Source organism: Oratosquilla oratoria, chromosome 14 (assembly GCF_046742065.1).
Source record: "Oratosquilla oratoria isolate Oo_2021 chromosome 14, ASM4674206v1, whole genome shotgun sequence".
Classification (NCBI taxonomy): Eukaryota; Metazoa; Arthropoda; class Malacostraca; order Stomatopoda; family Squillidae; genus Oratosquilla; species Oratosquilla oratoria.
Window position 1 is genome coordinate 53,511,453 of NC_134790.1, and position 6,256 is coordinate 53,517,708.

General features: G+C 41.1%; 1 pseudogene; it reads right to left on the reverse strand.

Moving 5' to 3' along the window:
• Window positions 1–983: 983 nt before the first annotated feature.
• Window positions 984–2,219, reverse strand: LOC143032673 (uncharacterized; annotated as a pseudogene).
• Window positions 2,220–6,256: the final 4,037 nt, after the last annotated feature.

The window sequence follows — 6,256 nt, forward strand, 5'->3', positions numbered from 1 at the left end:
TAATAATAATAATAATAATAATAATAATAATAATAATAATAATAATAATAATGATAATAATAACAATAATAATAATAATAATAATAATAATAATAATAGTAATAATAATAATAATAAAAGGTTTATTGAGTTAGCAGTGATACACTGACAATAATACAATAGAGTGCTTTTATGAGTAATGGAGTAATTATAAGAGTGATATGCCTAGTCTAAGTTTTATAATGAGTTTATTGTGGGAACAATGGATAGAATAGCACTGTTCTTGTATCGGTCAGTCCTCGGTGCTCTGATGGGTTTGATCTTGTTAGAATATCGTGTTGCGTGGTGGGTGGTTGTGGTGTCAGGTGGGAGGAAGTGACGTTGACGTGGGTGGAACATTAGGTCCTGTCCAAACTTACTCAGTGCCTCACTGTGCTTGTCAGACACTCTTGGCAGGCTGAGGGTGGTGAGGGCGTGTTCGTATCCCTCATACTGACCACCCAAGATAATTCTGCACGCTCTTCTTTGTACTCTCTCTAATTTACTCCTCTGTGTGATGTTGAGTGATGATGACCAGGCCGGGGAGGCGTACATGAGGGTGGGGAGTACGAAGGTGGTGTAGACTCCCTTTAGATCTGGTGATGGGGTACCAAGGGACCTCAATCTGCGCAGCATGTAGAGTTTGTATGAGGCTGTCCTGATGATGTTGATGTGCTGGTTCCAGTTAAGGTGGTCGTCTAATGTGATGCCGAGTAGCTTGGCGGACTGGACCACCTGAAGGGAGTGGGTTCCTAGTGATAGTTGAGGTGGTGCCACCGCCTGTTTGGATGTACATACGTGCATGACCACGGTCTTGCTGTGGTTAACTATCACATTGCTGCTCTCGGTCCACGCTTTAAGGTTATCTAGGATGTTTTGCATCGAAGAATAGTCAGGCTGCCTGGTGTTGATGGGAATGCCAACTGTGCAGTCATCGACGTATTTCCATCTATGTGGGGTGTCCATTAATGCATCAGGGGGAGGAGGGAGGATGTCGATCCCTGGTACCTCACTGCCTGTTGACGTCCGGTCAGGAAGGCGGCTAGCCATACTACCAGGTGCGGTTGGATCCCCAGTTGTATGGCTTTAGAGATGATGATGTTATGGTCAACAAGGTCAAACGCTTTCTTGAAGTCAATAAAGGTCAAGGCTAGAGAAGAATTGCGCTTGTCTAAGTAGCTGTGCAAGAAGTCCAGCAGATTAACAAGATAGTGAGTTGTGGGGGAGGATTTCATGTTGCCATACTGTTGGATATCGATTTGATCTTTAATTTTGTTGTATACCGAGTCAAATACAAAACCCTCACAGATAAGGCTTGGGATTGGGGTGATGGCAATAGGTCTAAGGTCGCTTAGTGACTGTGGGTTCGGACATTTGGGGATGGGAGTGATATATGAAATTTTCCAGTCACTGGGGCAGGAGTTTTGACTCAGTGAAGCAGTAATTATGGAGGAAAGTGGGAGGGCAAGATCTGGGGTAAATTCTTTGTAGATTTTGATAGGTAGATCAGAAGGTGTTGTAGATCTGTTATATTTTAATTTACTTAGTTTAGTGGCAACGTCAGCCTCCTGGACAGGGGCAGGGGGTGAGGGGGAGTTGAGTTAGGCAGGTAGGCCGGAGAGGTTAAGGTGGGGTAATGTCTGGCAGATAGAGGCAAAGTGAGTATTAATCTCTTGAGCAGCTAAGTCAGGTGGTAAGTGTGAGGCGCAGGGCAGGTGTGAGGCCTGATTATTTTGTAGCCCGCAGAGAGCCTTGATCTTACTAAACCACTGACTGTTATTTTGTTGTTTGAGGTGTTCTACTTTATTAGGGTAGTACGAAGACTTGGCAATACTTATCTCCTTGATGACTTTATTTCTGAGGGACCTGAAGAGGGGTAGATCAGTGTAATATGCCCTGTTGCGTTGTTTAATGAGACGCTTAATACGGGGTGTCATCCATGGGGCGTCTGATGGGTTCACGGAGAAGTCCTTGACCGGAAAAAAAGAAAAGTGGAAAGCTTCAGTAGTGGTTGTTGAGTAGTTTCTCCACTTGGTTTCCACGTCCTCGGCTTCCTGACCCTCCGTCTAGGGGTACTCCACTATCCACCTTCCAAACTCCCTCATGGCAGAGTCAGGCATGGGGTGGTGGTGTCGAGTGACCTTGGTTCTATGGATGGCATTGCTGGATGCTGGCGACCACTGGATGATGTGGGTGCTCCTGCCGATGGGGGGGAGAGGTCTGGGAGGGGATTATTGCTGAGCCATGTCGATCATGATAAGGTCGAGAGTTGTTTGCTTGTGGGTGGAGAAGTTCACCACCTGAGTGAGACTTAATTGATGTAGAATCTCACTTGTGTCTAGCCGATTAAAGTCCCCACAAATAACCAGCTTTGCAGCGGGGTATTTCAAACGTAGGGAGTCAGCGGTCTCAATAATGTGATCGGTAAGGAGTGCGGCCGTGTGTGCACGTGTAGGATGATAGACCACACACATAATGATGGACGCGGTGTGGCGGGGGTGAAGGCGGGGGTTAAGCCTCACCCACAGAGCCTCAACTCTCTCGGGAATATCAACCCTGAGGTGTGAGGGGTTGAGGTCCGCACGATAGAACAACGCCACACCACCACCACCACCACCACCACCACGATTCACTTTGAGGTGGTGAAATAGCACAAAATTTTCAATATTACGCATTTCAGGCACAGTTTGCCACGCTTCAGTAATTGCCATCATGTCACATCCTGTAGAATGTACTGTTTCGATCACTTCCTCCATTTTGTTGGTTAAGGAGGTAACGTTAGACAGCAGGAGGGAGGGTAGGCTGTACCAAACGCGTGGCACTTCACTGAGATTGCGAGATCTCGGCTCAACCATTTTTTTCTGTTTTTTGCACTTGTTGTAGTTGTAATCACAGGCACTGTTCGTGTAATTTTTCTACCACCTCGTCGGCCACGACTTCGGAAGAGTTTCATGTCTTTCAGGCGCTGAATCACTGAACTCGGAGGATAACCACACCCTCGTTTTAACGCGTATAGAGTTCACTGGGTCGGTATCTCTGACAAGGGGAGTTGTATGGCAATACTGGTCCGCACATTGTTACCGCGCATAAACTAGGAGAAAAACAGATAGCAGGAGAAGGGTCAACAAGCTGACCCAGGCAGCTACAGAGCGTATGTATGTATGTATGTATGTATGTATGTATGTATGTATGTATGTATGTATGTATGTATGTATGTATGTATGTATGTATGCATGTATGTATGTATGGATGGATGGATGGATGTATGTATGGATGGGCAGATATGCTCGTATATCTACCCATTCATACTTGTAGATATGTATGTGTGTATGTATTTATGTATGTATGTATGTATGTATGTGTGTATGTATTTATGTATGTATGTATGTATGTATGATTGTATGATTAAATGTATGCATGTATGTATGTATGTATGTATGTATGTATGTATGTATGTATGTATGTATGTATGTATGTATGTATGTATGTACGTATATTTATATGTATGCAGGTAGATAGGTATGCTTGTATATATGTATGTATGTACATAGCATGTAAGTATGGATGTATATATCCACGCATGTATGTACATGTGTACATGTGTACATATATATATATATATATATATATATATATATGTGTGTGTGTGTGTGTGTGTGTGTGTGTGTGTGTGTGTGTGTGTGTGTGTGTGTGTGTGTACGTCCGTAGTATGTATGTATATATATATATATATATATATATGTATATATATATATATATATATATATATATATATATATATATATATGTTCGCACGTAGTATGTATCCATACATATTACATGCATGCATGTATATACATATATGTGTACATATATGATTATGTCATCCTGAGCGTCACTTTGAAAGCACGAGATCGCCAACTCACCCTGAGTAACTCAAGCGTGACCCGAGATCGATCAATAACTCCCACCGGAGTGGGTTCTCTTGGTCTGACTGGCATAAGTGGACGACACCGCTAACTGATTAAGAGGGCTTATCGCCAGCTGAACCAGGAGGAGGAATCAGTGGAGCGTCTCACCCAATAATCTAACTGAGGTGAACGTAATCCTGTTCTTTTGTGCAAAGAAGCTTCTAGTCGAACGAAGTTTTTAGACGATCGTCTAAAAATATCACTAATGTCATTCTCTGATAAAGTGTTCTGGATTTTTTTTTCTTCTTCTTTTGGCTACTACGAACGGAAACAAAAGGCTTTATTGACCAGGCCGCTTTAGTCACGGATAACTGATTTCACCCCGGTAATCACATTAACTTTTATGAAATGTTAATTAGTTGTTCAAATCCTCTTATGGGGTCTTTGTGATTAGGTGATTTTCCTCTGCATCCACACATCCCAGGGAGCAGATGCGGGAACATCTCTTCGGGTTGCGTCATCCATTCACAATCTCTCTATCCACACATTCTTACTTCTTCCACTCTCCCTTCACTGCCCCACTGGCATAGCACGTGCGCTCTAAGCTATTTCCACTCCGTCCATCCATCTTATCTTAGGTCTTCCTCCGTGGCTAGAATTACTAAATAAAATTATTTTCTTTTCTAGTGAATCAAACGAAACAATTGCTGTAATTGTGTTTTGTGTGACAGACACCTAAATCTTTCAGCTGTCGTAGATTTTTTTGAAGTAGACAGGAAGAGAGAAGAAAATACAAAGACAAAGATGAAGAGATATACAAAGAGCTTAACAGAAAGGTACATAGAGAATGTATCAGAGCGAAAGAAAAATGGAACACCTAGAAAGAACAGACCAACCTAAGATGCATGAGAAAGTAAAAGAAGTAATAAAAACAAAAAAACACAAACAAAATATAGCAATTTTGAGGCTTTGGGAGATTTTGGAATTAAAATTATGACAGAAATAGCCAATAAAGTCTATGGAACTGGGGAATTAACAGAACAAACGTGCCGGTCAGTTTTCATAACTTTACCAAAAATACATGGGACTTTAGAATGTAGCAAACATAGAACAATTAGTATCATGAACCACTTAAAAACAATCTTTAGAGTCATTACTAACAAAATAAGGAACAAAATAAGGCCAGAAATAGCTGATGAACAATATGGGTTTGTACCAGTTAAGGGAACAAGGAATGCAATTTTTGTTGTAAGAATACTAGCTGAAAATATGTTAGAGGTGCAAAAAGATCTATATGCATGTTTCGTGGACTGCGGAAAAGCATTTGACGAAGTAAGAAACAATGAATTAATAGGGGTGGATGGAGGATTTAAGGTTAATCGCAAATCTCTATTGGAAGCAAGAAGCAGCAGTGATAATAGGAGAACTGTCTGATTGGCAAAAGATTGAAAGAGGCGTAAGACAGGGATGTGTAATGTCGCTAGAGCTGTTTAATTTATACAGTGAGATAATCATGAGAAATATTTACCATCTAAAAGGAGTAACAATAGGAGGAAGAAATCTCAATAATATTAGATACGCAGACTACTGTGTTACTCGCAGAATCGGAAGCTCAACTACAGGAACTAGTTACAGCACTAGTAGAAGCAAGTAGAAACAGAGGTGTAAAAGTGAATAAAAAGAAAACAGAAATGATGGTAATGACGAAAAAACAAGAATGTCCAAGGGTAGGAGTTCATGTAGAAGGAAGAATATTGACATAGGTGGACCATTTCAATTACCTAGGAAGCATGTTATTCTGGGGTGGGAAAAGTGACGAAGAGATAAAGAGATGGGTAACCAAACGAAAAATACTTTCAACAAAATTAAGCACTTAGTAACCAACAATAAAAGAAACATGAGAATAATAAAAAGATTTGTAAAATGTTACACTTGGTCAGTATTATTATATGGATGTGAAACTTGGACAATTAGTAAACAAATGCAGGATAGGATAAAAGCAGTAGAAATGTGGATTTGGAGAAGGATGCTGAAAATTTCATGGACAGAATTTAAAACAAACGAAGAAATACTGCAGCAAATAGAAACACAGAGGAAAATAATAACAACTATCAGGAAAAGACAGTTACACTTTGTAGGATACGTCATGAGAAAACAGAACATAGGTGCCTAACGGGAAAAATAGAAGGGAGGAGGGCAAGAGGAAGACCACGCAGAAAATACGAAGACGGGTTAAGGACATCTGTATGAAAAAAATAACAAATGCCATCTTGTTAAGAAGAGCCATGTGCAGACAGGAATGGAGCTCCATGGTGGCCAACGTCCAAGTTGATACGGCACCCCGGTAA